This window comes from Xenopus laevis, chromosome 2L, assembly GCF_017654675.1.
Source record: "Xenopus laevis strain J_2021 chromosome 2L, Xenopus_laevis_v10.1, whole genome shotgun sequence".
Lineage (NCBI taxonomy): Eukaryota > Metazoa > Chordata > Amphibia > Anura > Pipidae > Xenopus > Xenopus laevis.
In genome coordinates, this window is record NC_054373.1 from 146,542,022 (window position 1) to 146,560,961 (window position 18,940).

Sequence of the window (18,940 nt, forward strand, 5' to 3'; positions counted from 1 at the left end):
CTTCAAGCCTGGAATTCAAAAATAATCTCTTGCTTTGAGGCCACTGGGAGCAACATCCAAGGGGTTGGAGAGCAACATGTTGCTCACGAGCTACTGGTTGGGGACCACTGCCCTAGGAGATGCCCAATATGAAGACAAGCCCAAAACCGTGCAGGAGACCAAATAGCTTTGTGGTAAAACTGATACTATAGGAATGTAAATCCCAAAGTGCAAATGTACTCTGTTATATCTTAACATTATGTTAGTTCTTATTGTTATAGACAAATACAAGAGTCCTCTGCACTCAACCCATTATCAATATATTTAAGACAGCGACATTTTGTGCATACTGCTACTGAAAAATGCCTTACCCTTTAAACAAAACAGGGATTGTTTGTCCATATATTGCAATATATTTAAGCTGGCCAACTACGTCATAATGAAGCAATAGAATTCTTAATGAATCAGATGAAAATTGAGCAAAGGACTGGCCAGGTATGGGATGACTTTAACGTAGTTGGCCAGCTTAAATATATTGCAATATATAGACAAACAATCCCTGTTTTGTTTAAAGGGTAAGGCATTTTTCAGTAGCAGTATGCACAAAATGTCTCTGTCTTAAATATATTGATAATGGGTTGAGTGCAGAGGACTCCAGTATTTGTCTAAATGTATTTTGTGGTCACAGCCTCATTGCACCCCTGCCTAATGGTTTTAAAAATTAGTGGTGAGCACAACTTTCCCTTCTTATTGTTATGTTTTGGGTAGCCGAGGATGAGTAGAGTATAACTCTACTTTATTAGCAGAGTCATGCAGGCATTACACAACAGTAACTTTCACTTTTAAGCTGTCCAGGAAGTATAAGTCTGAGCACAGTGATTCTACAGGCATTTGTATAAACACCACACTTATCGTTATTGTTTATTCCTTTTTTCGTTCTTTTTCTTGTCATTTTTTCTCATCAAAATGCTACAAACGAAACGGCTTGCATGGAAATATCTATATGTACTACAGTCTGAACTTCTTTACTCTCCAAGTAATAATTTTAAGTTACAAAAAAAAATCAAGTTTTTTTTATGGAAAAATTATAACAATTAAGATGTTAAAGGCAGTAACCAGCAAAATGTAAATAAAAGAAGTTGGTTTGTTTGTGCCAGTTACTAAAACCCAAAATATATTTATAAGACTGACATCCCTGTGAAAAAGATCATCTTTTATGTCGAAACTGAGAAAAAGGGATGCAAGGATTCTGCATGGGTGTTTAGTAATCTGTCTGAAAAAGGAAATATATGAGATTATTATTAGTTACCAAAATGCTGACACAATATTTATCTTGAGTGGGATTGACTCACTTGTTATTACACAACAAGGCAGCAGTTAAACACTGCTGTTTTCTATACATCTATACATTATGGCTAAAGAATCCAAACACTTGCCTGCCCATCATCTCATTCCCAAGACAAAGGTAATTAGACAAGGGTAATTAATAGGAAGTTGGTCCTCCCTCTGCTGCTAAAACTGCCTCTACTCTACTGGAAAAGCTTTCCATTAAGCCACAAGAGCATTAGTGACCTTTGGCACTTTTCAGCTCTAGTTGAAACAGGAAAATGATTTTCACGAAAGTACACAAAGTAGATGGAAATACTATTAATAAGCGATGCACCAAATCCAGGATTCCGACCATACCGAATCCGAATCCTAATTTGCACATGCCTATACACTACTCAAACCAATGATTAGCATTGCTCATGGAGACATTGGGTTTGTTTGCCACCAATCACCAGTTGCTGTCTATAAATAGTTCTTGCTTTCAGAGAAAGTTTGTAATTTAGCCATAAGTGTTTTAGCTGAGGGCATTTCAATTTAGTCATATTATTCCAGATACCTTTGGCCAGTGTCGGACTGGGACACCAGAGGCCCACCCAAAAACCTTAGACCAGGGGCCCACCATAAAACCTTAGACCAGGGGCCCACTCTCAGTACTAATATTCTTTATCTCCTCAATCAACCTCTATTCTGCTAGTTTGTTTTCTTTACAAACTATACTCTATTATTACATCTATTTAGCCTCTTTGTTTTCATAGAATAGGGAAAGGCCATGAAATAGGCCAAAAGTTTAGCAGCATGAGGGCCCACTGACACCTTGGCTCGCCGGGAGTTTTCCTGGTATCCCTGTTGGCCAGTCCGACACTGCCTTTGGACATATAGCATATATACAGTGGTGCCACCGGTATTAGTATTGCTGCTTCACAGCACTGGGGTTCTATGTTCAACTAGAAACAGTGTATTTGTCTGCATAGAGTTTGTATGTTAATGTGGGATTCAATTGGGTGCATCAGTTTGCTCCCGGAAAAACAAGAATAACATTTAACTTTTTCACAAGTCATAAATTAGATCAAACTTTTGGGAATCCTGCTATATTCTCTAATAAATATATTCAATCCAGTTAACCACCAGGAATATGTTAGAAAATATACATTAAATCTAGCTATGTTTTTATAATCTAAAAATACATATGTAAGCATAAAGGCATCCAATTGAGAAAAAATCACCAAAGTAGAATAGTGACCCAGGTTCTCCTGCCCCAGGCCCTCAGCTCAGGGGAGCGGACAATCCATGCAAAGAGAAATGGAAGGGTTAGGGCTCACTGGAAACCACATGTAGATCAGACCAAAAATAGTTGGTTAAAAAGTAGAAAAATCTTTATATAAACAATCATCTCAAGCCTTACACATTTCGTGTCCCTCGGACAATTAATCATAGGCTTGTGGGACACAAAACGTGTAAGGCTTGAGATGATTGTTTAACTAAAGTTTTTTTGAACCATAAATTTTTGGTCTGATCTACATGTGATTTCCAGTGTACCATAAACATTCCAAATTAGTCAAAATTCACAGCTTTTGTAGGGCTACTCACCAGGATGTTTATGCAGCTTTCACTACCTCATGCACACCATGCTGCATATCAAATGTCCACTACAAATTCCCTGCTTGGTTCTGAAGTAGGACTACAGATAAGCAATGGTAGGATGGTGAGGATGTATGGGGCTGTCAGGTGATTGGGCTCTGCCACCCCAGGCTCAAGAGTTGCCTGAAACAGCGACGAAAAGGACTACAGGAAATTAGAGAATATAGAATATATCTCTTCATCTGACAGACCATATGACACATGAGGCCCTCTAACAGAAGAATTTCCAGCTCTTGGCCTACAGATTAGTGTAGCCCTCCAATAGATTTTTATGGCCCCAGATTGCACAAAAACTTCTTTGCTTTCTTTGTACAACAGCATAAATATATTGTACTCTGGACCTCAATGTATGGTTTTGCTAATCAGCCCCTTGTGGGCCTTGTGCCTTGATCCAATAAACTTTATGGAGAAATTATGTCACTAATTAAAGGCAGGCCTTTTAGATTCCAGTCACAACCTGTGTTCTCTAAACTAACAGCTCACAGCCTATGGTTTTCTTAAGGTTAAACCTAAAGAAGCTGCTCATCGCTGTTGCCTTACTAAGCCTCATATCTTCTTCTGGAGGACACATTACCAAGACTATGTTTTGGATGGCATTTTGCCATATCTATTCTGGAAGACCCTTTTCCTTGATGGTCATTTCACACAGGTTTAGGGTCCTGCTCCTAACAGGTCACCACCACCCAAAATCCTGCTCTTTTCTGAATTTAACACCTTCTTCCGCACTCATTACAGGTTGAAGGTTCTTCAATAGGTGCTTCAGGGGAATTGCTCTCTAGTGTAGAACAACATATACACTCTTTTGTTCACTTTGAAATTAAATTGTAGTATGGTGTAGACACCAGAATTCAAATGTTTGTTGTCATTGAATTATTTTTCTTGTTTGCAGGGTCCAGCATACAGTGTGTCCAGGTAACCAACTGGCTAATTACTGGAGCCCCTTTGGGGAAGGGACTGTTCATTTAATTGGGTCTCATATTTACTAATGGTGGCTACATATCAGAGAAAGCCCCAATAGAATGACTCATAATTAAAAAAACAAAATAAATAATGATCAATTGAAAAGATCCATCTATAGCATACTAAAAGTTAACACAAACGTGAACTTCCCCTTTAATAAAAATAAAAAGACTAGTCGTGCCATCCACTATAAGTTATAATTCTGCTCATATAGGGACAGGGATTTATAATTTTAAAATACACAAGAACCATGAATATCTTGTAAATTATATCTTTATAAATGGTGAGTACTGATGTCATCAGTTATAAACGGTGAGTAGTGATGTCATTTCTGTCACTGAAACTTGTGTATTATAATAAATAAAGTACCCCCTGTTGCAAAATATGAGGATATTAGAAGTTACCTCGGAGTTCCATGACCTGTATAAAAAGACTCGGCCTTCGGCCTCGTGTTTTTAAATGGCTATGAAACTCCTCGGTAGCTTATAATATCCTTATATTTTACACGAGGGGGTACTTTATTCACTATATAACTGAATAATTTATGATATTCCTTCTGGCAGTTTCTACACCATTCCCTGTAACTCATATATTCCCTTTTTAATGGCGGATTAATTACTATGGCTTAGCGCACTTGTGCAAAGTTGGACCCGTGGTATATGGCAGAGATGCCAATCCATATTTAAAGTGAACCATATGCATCATGGCACCACCTGCCTCACCCATGGCCCTGACCCAACTCTCAGCCCCATGCCAGGTTTGTGCTCTCTACTAGTGATGGGCGAATTTATTCGCCAGGCGCGAATTCGCGGGGAATTTGCGCGTTTCGCCGCCAGCGAATAAATTCGCGAAACGCCCGCGAAAATTCGCGGCAAAAATTCGTCGGCGTCAAAAAAAAAATTTTTTTCAAGAAAACGGACAAAAACGAGACGCCGGCACCGTTTCGCGAATTTTTCGCCGTTTCGCGAATTTCGCGAATTGTACTGCAAAACGGCGCAAATTCGCCCATCACTACTCTCTACTGTATTGCATTTAAAGATTGTGGTGCTGATTATATGCATTTCATTGGAGAGGGCAAGTAAGGATTTGTGTGCAAATTACTGACAGTGGTTGAAGGGCCTGTTACTGCAGGTTAGCGGGGATTAATTCAGGATGAATTCCAAAAAAGGTAGGTGAGTTGACGTGTCTGATGAGGTGAGTTTGGGGTAATACAGGAGAAAAGTGAGGCAAGGATATAGGCTGTGCATGTGACTTTAAAGTGACTGTAGGTATGTGGGCCCCTTTGCTCTGCCGTGTTAGGGATAGGAATTTAGAAACAGGAAAGCAATGCCTTTAGCTCAGAGAAGAAACCAACGTAGTGTTATGGGAATTGTTAAATGAAAGTTCACCTTAGAATAAACTTTTGGTATAATGTAGTCACCCATCATGTAACCCTTAAAAACAGCAAAAAGTTTTACCATTGTTATTATTTTGATTATTATCACATATTTATAAAGCACCAACATATTCTGCAGCCCTGTACGGGAATGGAATCTTCATACCTTAAGTCTACTAGAAAATCACAGAAACATTAAATAACCCCAATAGGCTGGTTTTGCTTCCCATAAGGATTCATTATATCTTAGTTTGGATCAAGTACAAGGTCAATCAATATTTTTTATCATTTTTAAAAATATGGATTATTTGGATAAAACAGATTCTATGGACAGAAACTTTATGCAAAAATGTTAATATTTTATTTCATATTATTTTATTGTCTTTTATGACATATTATTTCACTTTATTTCTATTTTTTTTTTCATTTTGTGCAAAATACTAAAATTGAATAAACAGTAAGTTTAAAAAAAAACAGAGTCTATGGGAGACTGCGTTTTTGTGTTTTAGAGCTTTCCGGATAACGGGTTTCCAGATAACGGATCCCATACCTGTACAATAAATGGGGGTATACACTGAATATACACATACAAGACAACCAATATCAGTGGAATTACTAGACACTCACAAAGCAAATAGATGCCAGGTACAGGAATGGGATCCGTTATCCAGAAACCCGTTATTCAGAAAGCTCTGAATTACGGAAAGGCCGTCTCCCATAGACTCCATTATAATGAAATTATCCAAATTTCAGTAACTTGTACTTGATCCAAACTAAGATATAATTAATCCTTATTGGAAGCAAACCCAGCCTACTGAGTGTATTTAATATTTACATGATTTTCTAGTAGACTTAAGGTATGAAGATCCAAATTACGGAAAGATCCGTTATCTGGAAAACCCCAGGTCAAGTGCATTCTGGATAACAGGTCCCATACCTTTACATAAAAACAGCTAGCTATTCTTAGTCTGGTCTTCTTTTATTCTTTGTTTTATGGTTTTTGTCTTTATTTGGCTCTGTATTTTTTGTCTAATATATAATTGAAAATGCTGACTGGTCGCTGGGGTCAGTAACTCTTGTAACCATAACAGTGATTCATTCTGAGACTAGATTTGTATCACTTATCTTATTTTCATACCATGTATCCTACTCTTCTTCAGTCCATTGTGCAATTGTGGAACTGATACAGAAAAGCACTGATATATACAATATAATTGTAGATCTCAGTCTCAAGTACAGAGTTTTGTTTTTGAAATAAAATACAGCAAAATAAAGATTTTAGTTAAAACATAGTTTGTTTGCATTGGAAAAAGGACTCCTACTTGTGGATATTACTACTGAATAAATAAATATTACATTTCCTTTAAAGAGCTCCCAGGAGAACATATCCTGCATGAGCCTGCATAGAGGGTGAACAGGCAAAAATCTGGGAAAATGAGAATCAACTTTCTAATTAAAGCATCAGTTTTTTTTATTTACAGCAAGAGCAATGAATATGTGGAATTTCTGGCCTTGGGCGTCAGAGTTTCTTTTCTTTGGAGAAAGAAAGCATATTATTATGTTTTATATATATAAACAGCAAACATATGCAAAAGCCAAAACAGAGATCTGAAGGATCACAGATTAACGTTATCTTTCTACTGAAATATTCAAGTAGGTTGCAAAAGTGCTCAGGGAAGCATTTATATACTTGCATCGCCTTACAAATTTTATTTCCCCTTTAACTATTGCCTTAAACGGGTGGTTGACCTTCAAGTTAGCTTTTAATATGTTATTTAATGGCCATTTCTAAGCAATTGGTCTTTCTTTTATATATTTTTTATATGTTTTTGATTATTTGCCTTCCTCATCTGACTCTTTCCAGCTTTCAAATGGGGGTCACTGATCCCATCTAAAACAAATGCTCTTTAAGGGTAAAGTCACACTGGGAGATTCGGGGAGATTTAGTCGCCGAGCGGAAAATGAAGCGCGGTGAGTGCCATGCCACAGGCGATTTTTCATTCTAGCAGGCGGAAGACAGGGTGAAGCAGTCCTGGAAGATTAGTCGCCCCAAAGAAGAGGTGATTAGTTGCCTTACCCTTAGGCTACAAATGTATTGTTATTGCTACTTTTTATTACTCCTCTTTCTATTCAGACTGTCTCCTATTCATATTCCAGTCTCTTATTCAAATCAGTTCATGGTTGCTAGGGTAATTTGGAGTCTAGCAGCCAGATCGCTGAAATTGCAAACTGAAGAGCTGTTGAATAAAAAGCAAAATAACTTAAAAAACCACAAATAGTAAAAAATGAAAACCAACTGCAAATCGTCTCACAATATTGCTCTTTACATCATACTAAAAGTTAATTTAAAGGTGAACAACCCCTTTAAAAGAGGTGTCAATTACAGTACCAATTACCACCTGTTTTGGTGTATGGTTAATCTTTTTCAGAGACTACAATAAAATGGTTGAGATGTAGCTGGATGTTGATCAAATGTGATGCATAGGAAATACCCTCACACTGCAATGATGTTGTCATGCAGACCATGCAGGGATTAAAGTTTTGTAAAATGACCCCAGAATAAATTATCCCATTGATATTCAGAGATAAATGCCAATTACTGTTAAATTAGGCTCTTTCTGCCCTATGGACTCGCTCCACCAGCGAGTACTAACTACTGTCTTGCTCCATAATGGAAAATGTATGGAAGGAAAAAGGATTCAGGAAATGATTACATTATTGTTGACTCTTATAGCAGCATTATTTGGTACTGCTTATAAACAGTTAAAGGAAAACTATACCCACAGAATTATTACTTACCCAACAGAGTTTATATCATATTAAATGGCCTATTAAAGAGTCTTACCAAACTGGAATATGGATATCAGTTAATATTTTGCTCTTACCTAGAGCCACCATTTTGTGATGGTCTTTGTGCTGCCTCAGAGATCACCTGGCCAGAAACACTGCAGCTCTAACTGTAACAGCAAGAGGTGTGAGAGAAAACTAGAAAGCTCTGTCCATTACTTGGCTCATGTCCAAACAGGAGTAGAGTGCTCCACCTGTTACTCAATCAACCTTTTCAGGTGTCTGATGCTAGACAGCATATAAGACCCCCTGCTGCAATAAAATCCAAAATCGCTGTAGCACACTTTTAGTTTTAGTGAATGTAAAAGGTGGTTTTATTGGCTGATTGTAGACCTCAAAACATGGCAATCTTTTGGGCCACACAGGGCCCTTTATCTTGGCCATTACTTGGCTCATGTGACTTAATATGTACAGTATGTATGCCTATAGTTTTTATGTGTGCACCATGAATCGTATGATGCCAGGGGGAGGCCCATAGTACTTAAAATGACAATTTTATATTTTGGATTACCCTATGGCACATACTACTAAAAAAGTATATTTTTATGAAAATGTTTTATTTACACAAAGCAGGGTTTTACTTATGACCTGTTTTATGCAATATATTTTTATAGAGACCTACATTGTTAGGTGTTACAGTTTTCCTTTAATCGCATTTGATGAATAAGCCCCAAGGGACCCCCAGTTGGCTTCAACATTTATAAGCACCCATTTTAAGATGAATAAAGAACATATATTCATCGCTGTATTTTATTGATCTGAAATTTGGATAAACCAGGTGTATTCTCCTCGCGACAATGAAATTCCTTGGTCCCATTCTTCAGTATCCTCAGAAGCCCTACTGAGATGTGAATTATCACAAATGTATGATTTACATATATATTAAAGGGTCAGGAAGAGAAGTGCTTGTGTGATTAGTGATTTGTACATGTACAAAATCAAGTGTATGGTTAATCCATGTCTGGATTCATTTGCATATCCATGAATATCATTAGCATAATGTGGAAGGAAAGAGAAAGCCTACTGTGGAACCAATTTTATTTCCTCGTTCTACACAAGGCTATAATGATTGCACGTCTCTTTTCCAATATCTGTGATAAATTCTAAAGTAAGTAGACATTGTGGAGAGCATGGGTAGATTTTGCTATTGATGTACTGACAAGCCCACGCGACCAAAGCTTTTACCATTCCTTCCACGGCATTAAAAATGTTAAACACAAAATTCTATTGTGTAGGTCTGAGAGAGACTGTGCTTATTAGCAGTGCCAGGGAGAGTCTTGGGGCATGCAATACTGAGCAGGCTAGATTTTTGATAAAGGATAAGATGAATAAAGGTATAGAGGTGCCTGCATAGACATACGTTTCCTAGTATCTAGTATAGGTAAATCTAAAACAACTGGACTTGCTGAGTAATCATTGAACCAGTTGTTTTAGATTTACCTATACTAGATATACCATGACCTGGATGAATGAAAATCTTCATAGTCAAGTTTCCTAGTGAATAGCATTTTAAGTCATATAAATTTGCACGCAATTTTGCTTTTTGCACTTGCATTTGCTTCATAAATGAGTCACATAAATAGCTACCAGTATTTTAAATAGAAGGTAGGCTTTGGAATACCATCCAGATATTGACTTTCTGCATGCAAAAACTTTCTTGAGCCAACATGATTGGTAGATAGGGAGGCTTATTTTCATTTATAATATTCTATAGCTGTACTTATTTTACACATGAAACATTTGTACAATATGCACAGTCAGCCCTTGTCCTGTTGACACGTAGGAGGATTAAAGGGCAATTAATCAATGACAATAAGGTACATAAGCCACTGAAAGTATGTATTGTACTACAGGTATTCTATACCTCTTATTATACTCTTTCAGAGGAATCCCCATTCATGACTCCTAGTTTTTACTTAAAGAGATACAGACACAATAAAACTACTTCTTGAATGTACATTAAAAGTTACCTATAGGTCATGTTTGTCGTTTTTTGCTGAAAGGTTTGTTTTTGTAAGCAATTGTTAGTTGAAGTTTCTAAACCTGACTGTTTTGCCAACCTGACTGTCCCATCTTAGCCTGTCAGTTAAAGGAGAATTCAACCCTACCCCCTACCCTACATAGACCCCCTCCCTCCTTCCCCCAGCCTAAGTGTTACCCTGGGAAAATGCCCCCAAACGTTTTACTTACACCTTGGTGCAAATTTAGGTATCGGAGTTCACGGGCGCCATCTTCTTCTCTTGGAAATCTTCGGAAAGACAACTGCGCATGTGCCGAAACTCGCAGAAATTGCAGAAGTGCCGTCTCATTACGAAGATTACCAAAGTGGCTTAAGATGGCGCCCGTGAACTCCCATGCCTGAATCTGCACTGAGGGGTAAGTAAAACATTAGGGGCATTTGCCCGGGGGAACACTTAGGCTGGGGGGGGGGTCTATGTAGGGTAGGGGGGTATGGGGTTTTTTAACTTTAGGGTTGAATTCTCCTTTAAAGTTTTCTAATGCTAACGGACTCCTGCTGCACAAATATGGCAACCCCCTCATACAGGAACATGGGGCATCAGACAGGTAATGTAAAAGCATTGTGAAAATACTTTATGGCAAAGTTATAAGTAGCTTTCAAAGGCAATATTATGATAGATGTAAAAAAGAGTTTAATTTCTGGTGTCAGTATCTCTTTAAGCATTTAACAATTAGTCTAGGGATCATACTAGGGATGTGAGCTTATCCAGGAACTTCAGTCTCAGATTCTTTTGAGATTTCACAGATAATAGCTGAATATGGGGGAGCAAATAAAAGATAACAATATGCTTTTTGGAGAAATTGTTTTTTTTTGGAGTAAATTATAGCTATGTATGTCAATAGGTTAAATGGACCTTTTTGTCTTGTCAGATTGGGGCATAGCCAAAAATGTCTTCATTATCCAACTGCTCAGATGTATTCTGCCTTGGTTCCAATCCAGCCTCCTGTAGCAAGAAAGCTCTATCATACTCACCCTTCCAAACTAAAGAGAACCATCTGCCCTGGAGAGGGTTTTATAATAACAGCTGGTCACATGATACTCTGCAAATTAAGGGCCCCAGTTGATGCTGACAGAACAAAATAATCAATGCTTGATTAATGTACAATGGGTACTCGGAAGATAGCAAGAGAAAAGCAAAACACACTAAACATTTAGGGTGCTAGCATACATGGAGATTTGTCACGCCCTTACAGAGAGATACAATAAAATGAAAAAAATTGGAATGAATCAGAACACAAATTTGCATTTCACAATGTACTATTCTTCATCTGAAATTTATTACATTGTACATTTTTATTGTGCATAGCATGTAGCATAAGCTTCCTAAACTAAGAGTACTTGAGAAAGACGCCTTGAGAAATAGATTCATAGATTTGTGCAGCACTAGGTCAGCTTCAGTCTCATATGAACGGTGCAGATACCTGCTCTGCTCTCTCTCTCTCTCTCTCTCTCTAGTTTGCATTATTGCATTTAAAAACACGCTGTGGTGTAAATACGTTGCAACTAATGGATTCAGAGTGAGGATTGTGGGTGGCACATTTGTTAAAAATAACAGCATTTGATCGAGCATCTGATCGAGGAGGTGCGGTCTAATAGAGATCCCCCAATCTGCATACACATAATGAGTGAGCTGGGGCATGGTTGCCCACAACCTCATAATGCAGCCGAACACACACAGATATTATCATACGAAACGAAGATGAGCCGATTGATATCCGCAAAAGACTTGGATATCGGTCGTCTTGGCCCCAACTTCAGCCAGTGTTTACTGCTGAATCATCAGATACAGGTAGAATCAGGCCTGTACTGGCAATCTGTGGGTTCTGGCAAATGCCAGAAGGGCTGCTATAAGGTCCCATAGGAAGTCAGTATTTAATGGGCTGGTGGGCTGTTTGGGCCTCTATGTGGGCTGAATGGGCCTCTGTGTACCTGAAATGCCAGGGTCTATTTTAATTCTCAGTTCGGAGCTGGGTAGAATTATATTGTTTCTATTGTATATCTAACAATTCAGCTCTACATGTCTGTAATGAAAACAAACTGTCTTTCCTGTGACCTATGGTTGCTGGAAGGATTGTAATTGTTAGTGTATGGCCACCTTTAATTAATTGTCAGCAGAGCAATTTGTGACGCTGATGCTACAGGCAGCTTATACTGCATAGTATTATATTCCCCTGTGTTAGAGCCTGGAGACACATGATGAGTTCAAAAGCCAGACAGGCTGTGTAAAAGCCATACATGGGTCAACCAGTACGTTATTCCTACCAATTGCCCAACAGGCTGGAAAATGGATACCATATGAGAGGCCATACGTGTGTATGGCCATATTTCTATTGTTTCATTGCAAGTAGTAACCAATCAGACACTTTCACTTACTTTAATTTTATAACTTGTTCACAACTGTTGCACTTCTGAATTTAGCAACTATGTTTATAAACTAGCCATATTATCTCAGGCCTTGTATTTATTATATGTACAATTGAAAATGTCCATTGAGCCATGTAGATTCGGGATCAGTCTATTCCAAGGGATATTAAGAAAAGTCTTGATAAAATCCAGAAAATCTATATAAATATGCCCTACTACCAGTGGCATGACTGTGGAGAAATTGTGATGCTGGGGGATAGAGGGGCTTCCTTTATAGCATAGAAATCCCCCTCCCCAGACCCACTTCTGCTTTAAATATTCTCCCATGGCTACACCAGCAGGTTTGGGGAGTGCGTCAGAGCTACTTATTTAGCACATTTGGGTAGACCAGTGCTGAACCAATAACCCGAAATAAGGTGAGACCTGCAGAAACCTTGCTGAACAGAGATTTTTTTAGGCCATATTGCCACTCAAGAAGCCAGAACTATATTTAATTATTTGATCATTTGTCTTATATTTGCTGTAAGAAAGAAGAATGCCGGGTCTATGATGTTACCATATGGATTTAGAAATCAAACAGAAATCAGGATATGTGGGCTGAGCAATAGGAGAGCAACAGAAATAAATATGCACATTTTCACATCCAAGTGTACATAGTTTTATCAAAGAGATAATGACTGCGCTCATACATTACATTGCTGGCCTTTGCCCAATATTTACCAATGGATTTCCTGTAGTTTTCCAGCCAAGTGTTCAGTTTTCTGCACAGGCACAGTGCATTCATTATATAAAAATAAATTAGAGGGTTTGTGTTCTGTGTTTTGGGGGTCTGTTTTTAAATAGACTTCTGGCTTCAACCCAGAAGGAATGCTTTTATCCTTTTTTTTAATGTTTACAATGGTATAAATTACCACTTTAGAAGTTTTTTGTTAGGTAATAGCCAGATATGTTACTCCAACAGGAATCACTGGTAGGCCTTTATTTACTATGCAGATACTCCATTTACAAATATATATATTAAAGTTACACAATATCAGATATTAAAAGTGGCTAGTTTCTCTGTGGCAGCAAATCTCCTAAAGTGGAAGACTTGGCAAACCCAAAACACAACTACCACATGCTGACATTGTTGAACAGAATAAGGAAATATCTACAATGGACATTGCAGCCTGCAGTATAGGAAGAAATTGTGGTAAAGTAAGGTTCTGCCATATCTGTAAATTTTGAGTAAAGCTTTAGCTAATAGCTGAATAGTCCAAAATACAGCCAAGGGGTTACATTCTTGTCATATTTTCTTTAAATTGTATGTGGAAAGGCCAACAAAAGCAACCTCTATATTGACATCACCCTTTCACCGTTTTAGACAAACCTGAATTTTATTCCATTTCCTGTATTAAAAGGGGACATTTCCAAGGGAAATATTCCAAACGCTATTAAAAGGCAGATCATTCTATATAAGTGCTTATACAGTGGAGGGATATGAGATGCCTGAGATTTCTTGGCACTCTCTTCCATCTCTGATAACAGTAACCTTTCCAGCAACAGGTGGTGCTATCTGGTCAATGTAACACAGAATACGTGCAAAAAATAAAGAAAAGATTGTGCTCCAGATTCCAATAAAGTAGTGAAAGTATTAGGTAAAACATAACTTTTCATTGTACATGAGTTAAAATAACTACAAACTAATATATCAATTATTTAGGAGGTAAAGTAAAACCCCATTATCCTACTTTAGAGTAAATTGGGACTTTTTAAGGCCCGACCTTTATCTCCTATCTAATGGGCTTATCCTCTGTAGTTGTCAATGAGGAATCAGAGCCAGTGCTGGTGTTCACCCCCAAACCTGCATAAATCCATCCCGCAACACCTTTGAGGCGTTATTGGCGTTACTACAGGATTATACACCACACATCACCAGGCTTCTCTGTGTAAAAACCAGCGTAACGTGTCCCTTCTTAGGGCTGAAATACACAGTATGCCTTAATCAGATCCAAAGCGCTGAGAGGAAGTACATGCGATGAGACGAATGCGCCAAATATAATGTAAGTAATAAAATTGTCGGACCTACAAGCTGCGTGCATCCAACACAACTGTCGGATGAAGACACAACGTGTGGCGTTTGCATCTGACAGTCATGTCAGATGCATGTAACTTGTAGGTCCAACATTTCTATTACTTACATTATATTTGGCGCATCCGTCTCTTCACAGCACGTCGGATCTGAAGAAGGCGCACCGTGTATTTCAGCCCTTAGAGTGGCTTCCCCTGGAAACAGTGTAAAAATCTGACATTCACATGGTGTAAAATTATATACACCTTTTACCCAGCTTTTTCGGCAATTTTCGCTTTTCCCAGCATAATAAATATGCCTCTATGGGTGTTTAAAGTTTAGGAAGTTGGCCATTAGATCTGGAAAAGCATCCAAGATTAGTTTTAGTATACTCTATAGCAGGGATCCCCAACCTTTTTAACCGATGAGCAACATTCAGAAGTAAAAGGAGTTGGGGAGCAACACAAGCATGAAAAATGTTCTTGATGTGCCAAATAAGTGCTTTGATTGGCCATTTGGCAGCCCCTGTGTGGATTTACAGCCTACAGGAGATTCTGTTTAGCAATACTCCTGGTTTTTATACAACCAAAACTTGCCTCCAAGCCAGGAATTCAAAAATAATCACCTGATTTTGGGCCACTGGGAGCAACATCCAAGGGGTTGGAGAGCAACATGTTGCTCACGAGCTACTGGTTGGGGACCACTGCTCTATAGAAAGCAGAGAAGTGGCAACTAATTTGCAGATAGATAAGTATCTGTGAGCCACCTGCATAGAATCATGTACTTCCTGATCAGCTATGACAGTTTGGAGAAGAAAGGTTTAGTTTATGCACAAAACCACATTTAAGTAACACACAAACACACTGACAAGGGGAGAGTTGCACAAGCTGTCAAAAAAATAAGTCAGCCATGCCTTTATGATAAATTCAGAGTGAAATTTTGGCAGCTGCCAGGTTTTCATCCAGACTGTTAAACACAGCAGAAGAAATGAATGTCTTTTTCACATTACCCTATATCGGCAGCAAAACCCATTTGTCAATGATTATAGGAATTTATAAATGTACATTTAATTGTTGTCATTTTTTCTTAAATATAATTTTACAGATATTTAAATATCATTTAAAGACAATAATTATAAATAAAGTACTTCTGTAGCTCAAACTTTTAAGTAAAAGCACTACAAATGCTCCTGTAAATCTTCTGACATCTCCCCATGGCCCAGGCTATCCCCAATAGCTTGCTGTTACCTAGTTGGTATAAGAGATGACCAGCAGATATGTCGGTCTAAATGAGGTACTCTCCTTCATTTTTTCCATATTAAACACCTTCACACCAGCAAACACTCAATGCCAGGCAGCTGGCCTGCATCAAATTCATGGGCTTGTCAGTTGAGTGAATAGCTGCATACAACTTGAAACATAACAGCTCAACATTCTCCCTTTATCTTTACACAAATGTTGTCAGCTTTCCCCCAAAAACAAATGAGTAGGACCCTCAACCGGTAGCTCAGACTCATAAGGTTTAAGGTAGCCATAGACGTAACAATTATGATCTTTCTTGGTAAAGATCTTTCCAAGAAAGATCAGTCGGCTCTTTTCCCACCATACACGCACCGAATATTGTATGAAAATTTGTTTTGTACGATAATATCTGTGCATCTATGGCCACCTTTAGGCTCTAAGGCAAAGCCATAGATGATCCCTGTCCATTAATGCTAGATGAAACAAACTTTAATGTCCAACATACAGAATTTGTGGTGCATGGCTCAAATTCTGAATCGCTCTGTGCTTACTAGGGATGCACCCACTGGCGTAACTATAGAGGAAGCAGACCCTGTGGTTTCAGGGGGGCCTGGACCGCAGGGTCTGTTTCCTCATAGTGTTTAAATCCCCCTCCCCATTTATTTTTCTTTAAATTGAGGTGCTTCACTGAGCTCGCAAGCGACGAGATTTGGCCTTTTTCAGATTCGGTAAAAATCCAAGTGCCTGGCCGAACAGAACCCAAAAAAAAAAAAATCACATGACTTTTCATCACACAAAGTCAAAAACTTTTTAATTGCATGCGGTTCTCTTTCCCCCTTGTTTGTCTAATTTACATATGCAAATTAGCTTCTGATTCAGTATTTGCCCAAATCTTTTACAAAGGTTTCGGGATCTAGTCAAATCGTAAAATAGTGGATTGAGTGCGTTTATAGTCCTTACTCCTAAACTATTGCAGGAACACCCTACATAATAAATTACCACAGGTAGGGTTGCCACCTGGCCAGTATTTTACCGGCCTGGCCGGTAAAAATAATGGTTGATCCCAATGCTATTAATAGGGAAAAAAGATAAATATATAGGAAGGCCGGTATTTTTTTCCAGAAAAGCTGTCAGCCATGGAAATACTGACAAGTGTCCCACTCCATAACTGCCCATCATAAAACAGAAAGTAGAGTTGCAGTAGAGAATACTGCAACCGCCTGCAAGTATGAAAAATAATGCAAACAAGGTCTCTGTGATGCCAGTGCAGGGGCTGATTCTTAGGCTGCTTTTTTCCACAGGCAGAAATCAGTACCATGTGGCATTGGCAGTAGAGAAAACGCAATCCAAACAGTTTTTGCTTTGTACAAGTCAATCAAGGGCGGATTAATTTTAGTTTTCTGTACACTATAAAACAATACAAAAACAAATCTTAGGGTTAGTTAGTCCTTTAGGGTAACTCTCTCCTGACATTCCCTTACAGTCTCTCAGCTGTATGTAGAATGTCACATATGGAATTTAAAGTTTTTTGGATCACAGCCTAAAGCAAACGGAGAAAGCAAAAAAACAGGTACAAAATATGGTGTAGTAGATTCAATTAATCTTGGAGCACCCTGTGTTCACTAATGTGAGTTCCCCTTAAGAAAAACAAACAAAAAAAAACACTTTTCCTTTTATCTGGAATATATGTAGAGATGAATTCGGTGTTCTCTGAGAGCTCCACCAAGTTTAGTAAAATTGCCTACTTACAAGATTGTAGTAGAAATAATACATATAGTGTTGATCAGCAGTATTCTCCCCTCCTTCACTGTTAGGCTCCAGGACAAGAGTACAGAGGTCACATAGTATAACACTGATTTATTAAAAGATTTTAACATTTTTCTAAATATTACACTGACATTTACTTCCATGAGTTTTAGTCACATATGAGTCCTTAGCAGGTATCACTCGTTGGAATCCTGTACACTATAGCCTAGGGGCCCAGTGTCGGAGCAGGGCCGGAACAAGGGGTAGGCAAAAGAGTCACCTGCCTAAGGCAGGTAAATGGTCTTCTGCCTATCCCTAGTCTGTGTTCGCTCCCCTCTACCGCTCTCCTCTCCCTTCTGCCGCTCTCTCCTCCCCTCCCCTGCACTCCCATCTGCTGCTCTTTCTCCTCCTCCGCTCTCTCCCCTCCTTCCCTTACTCTCCCCCCTCCAATCTGCAACCCTCCTCAGGGTTAACTTGTTGGGCCTGCATTCGGGCCAGAGGGCAGGTAAGAGTGCAGCACCCAGGATTTCCAGCACTGATTGGGTCTTGGTCGATGGGGCCCAAGAGGGCCGGGGCCTACCAGGTTTTTTCCCAGTGTCCTGCCAGGCGCCCATTCCAACTCTGCATTAAAGTAGTAAGTAAGTAAGTAAGTAAGTATCAAATGACTTGTATAGATGGGCAGATATTGACAAGCATCTCTATATCTCTATAGATATATAAACTGTACAACTACTCTACACCTTTCCTCTGCAATTCAAGAACTTGCTTTTAACCATTACATTTGTCCTGATCAGTTCACTTTAACACATCACTAAATCTCACTCTATATCCCTTCCATAGAAGAGAAAAGTACATATTGCAAGTGTTTTATTGCAGCAAGAAATTGCATTACCTGTCACAGATGATTGGACAAAAGAAGAAATAAGCAATAGCTCTTGCTATTATATTCCTCATACAACCCCAGTTTATTTATATGATATTAAGGGTGTTAAAGGGTAAGTTATCCTTCCCCTAAATATTGAATTATTACTGCCACCCTTCTGTATGGCATTCCATTAACTCTATATACCAGTAAGATCGTTGAAAATGGCCAATCAGCACTCCATTAACTTCATAAATGGCAAATGAGCACTTCATTAACTCTATATATGCCAGTAAGATTGCTGAAAAATGGCCAATGAGCCCTCTATTAATTCAATACATGCTAGTAAGATCAGTGGATAGATTGAAAGCATTACCTTTCACTTGCATAAGCAGAATACCAGTAGGAAAGTTTTCTTCTTTCCTTGCACTCCCACAGCTGCTTGGCACATTCTCTCTCTGTCTGCCTGCTCCATATGCTGCACAAAAATTCAAGATGGTTGTGCGTTCCACAGTGGAATGCACGGCCC